This window comes from Anopheles darlingi, chromosome 3 (genome assembly GCF_943734745.1).
Source record: "Anopheles darlingi chromosome 3, idAnoDarlMG_H_01, whole genome shotgun sequence".
In the NCBI taxonomy this organism is placed as follows: Eukaryota; Metazoa; Arthropoda; class Insecta; order Diptera; family Culicidae; genus Anopheles; species Anopheles darlingi.
The window spans coordinates 38822745-38825938 of record NC_064875.1 but is presented as its reverse complement, the minus strand read 5'-3'; positions in this window follow the sequence as shown (position 1 = coordinate 38825938).

Below are 3194 nucleotides of genomic sequence, written 5' to 3'. Positions count from 1 at the left end.
GACACCGCGCAATTTTCCAATCGTTTAATGCTCACGTTCATTTCGTTCCTCGAAAACCTCTGTCAACAAATCAAAGCGTATTCTGTAAGCTAACTATCACTTTTACGTGACATATTTACGGTTTTCCTGGTTTTCTCCGGTTGTTTGCCACCCCTTCTGTGCCAGTCCCAGTGCGGATACGTTGTGCAGTTGGATTCGGTGGTGGTGTGCCATTTCACGTTATTTCACAGCCCACAGAGTTTGCTGCATGCATCGCGAGTGAAAATGTAATTAATTTGCTCTGGGATTCGTTCGAAATTCAATCAACTCTGCTGACAGGCTGAGGTGGAGGTGCTGGTAAATGATCAACTTCCACTGGAATGGGCAACCACGCGATGAAGCGCTTTATATAGTGGAATGTTTATTGAATAACAAATGTTCTATTTGAAAATTAAAGGTTTCTTCGCTTTCATCAATGTCCTGTGTACTTGTAACGTTACTGTCTATGCGTTTTGTGTGTTACTGTATCTTTGTGTGCATGCACTGTGTGACTGGATCGCTTCGTTTGATCGTTTCTGCTTCTGGTAGCTGCAAACTACGCGTAGCCACGCTCTTACTTCCAGTTGCTCATGGCAGATTTTCTTTCTCTCTTCTCTTCTTTTCTCCCTTTTCTATCTACTAAAACCATCTAATCAACCGGTCAAAACCACCAATGCATCCACCTCATGCCACCTCATGATTCATGCTCACTCGCTGCATCTCTGCTCCACTCTTCGCCATATCCTGTCGCCATATCCTTCTGTCCTTCTTCTCAATCTCATCTGAATGTGCATACGAACTCTCGTTTCATCTCTCGTCCATCATCCTGCCATTTTTCGTCTATCATACTGGCATTGGTTGGCAAATGCGATTGCATCGAAATTCTAAAACAAACAAAACACGAAAACGACCATTCCTCTTTGAATTGCAGCGACAGTTTTACGCACTAATGACCAAAGATAGATTCGCGGCCAGCAATAGCACTAGCCCACAGGCAGCCACTACTGCCAAACTGCACGGACCACTGTCTGCATCGGCGACCTCTCTCAACACACCTTCTTCTACCGCTACTGTCACTACTGTCCCTTACACCAACAACAAGCTCTCCACCAACACTGGTTTAGGTAGCTTTACCAGCAGCACCACACCATCCATCACGGCGGTCAACAGTGGTACGGCATCCCTGCAACTCGCATGTAACTCGCAGGTCGTCTCCCGCACGCCGACAATAAGTTGTCCAACGGCGTTGCCAATCGTGAGCACCACCAAATGTCCTTCGCCAAGCAATCCCCTTGCCGTCTCTCCAGCTTCCGGGCGCACCGTCGCCTTCGGAGCGCCTTCGTCTACGTTGACTGGTGCACCAGCTTCTACTTTCACGACCTCACGCATCTCCGCATCCACACAACCTCCACCAACCACGCTACCGATCGGTGGTACATCACCGGCCAAATCACCGGCCACTATATTTGGAGCCAGCGGCCATCGCTAGCTTAATGCATTCATCTGCACCCAACACCACACTAGCACCTCTCCCCAAAGGAGGAGATACACTTGGAGGATATACTGATTCACCCATTGAAACGAATGCCCCAAAGCATCCATCAGTATTTGCCGGCAGCAAACCTTTTCTAGCAAATGTTCCAATCTAGTGGATGATCTCGGCGCCACAACACGTTGACTAGTAGTTCTTATAACAAACGACTAAAAACTGTCGATTCATTCGGAGCAGGATACGTAAGCTCACCAATATCTGATCGAGACTACAAATACCTTTTCCGAGAGCTTATGTACATAATATCCCGCTAATTAACTTCTCGCAAAGCGGAATCCGGTTGACCCTGTCAACACCTAAACCGCCTGGGTAAAGCTATCTATTCGAAAGGGAACCCTCATCACAACAGAATAGGAATGCTGGCTTCTGGCGTTCGCGTAGATTGCAAAACCAAACGACATGCTACCCGACGAACCTTTCACTACAACGCTCATTCATATGACAGAAGAGGATGTTGCCAGCACGTGTTGTGGGTTTTAATATTGAGACCCATTGAAAAGCAATAGCTCCATAACTAGCTTCTAGCCCACATGGCGGAAATAAATTGCAAAACGGATCCCAACTCCAGCTGTAGTTCGGTAATCGGAACCGAACACTGGTTCCGTTAATTGGTAAATTATAGCAAACCGAACGGAGGCCTGTTTGCCTCGTGTGAGTGTGTGTAGCGTGTGAGTAAGAACAAACTTAATCACGCTGGACGTGATCCGTACTGAATCTTGATGTTAAAGGACACAGGCCCATCGAATTCCGCGAGGGGCGATACATGGATGATAGTGGATAAGTGAATAACCAAAACACATATTCAGCACTAAAATTGCTCTTCACTAAACTAAAGTTTCCTATTTTTGCTCTTACTAGCACCTCTTTCTATTATATGCATATAAGAATTTTGTTTTGTTAACTATTACCAAACCGGTTAGGGCCTTGGTTAGGGAAAGAAAAAATGAAACGTATTCAATAATTTCCACTGTTCATAGGTTTGGCACGATATAATATACAATCGTACATTAAGCTGTGACTACGACGACGAAAGCATATAAAACGTGGAACGAAAAGAGCAATCCATGAAGGATAAATTAATCGTAGACACTTCGCAGGCTACATTTTGAATTCAACATATCAAATTGTATTCGTCTCTTTGTATGGTTTGTCCAAAAGCAACATCTTATTTGAATACCAATAATTACATTATAATTATAAGATTACTAACTACATTAGTAATCTTGTTTCGGTTTACCATGCGAATTTAGTCCACCGATTCCGTGTATACTTACATTTTGAAGTAAATTTGCGTTTTGGTTCTATTTGTAGTTACTTTTAGTTTTCTACAGTCTTTGGATAGACAGTTCATCCAATCATTCAATCTTTTTACAAACTCTACTACAACTATTACACAATATAGCAGTGTTGCGAAGGTTGTAGTCGGAAGCAGTACACTGTACATACGACATAATTAGCTAAGCTGGTGTAAATTCTCAAAAGCTTTTTTGAGGACTCTTCTTTACGTCTTTATCGTATCATTACAACAGGAACATATTCGTACCGATCGAAAGTAAGGGACAAGAAAGCTCTGAACGAGGTTAGCGTAGTTCATTCTAATTTATTCCAACGAGTAGTAGTATGT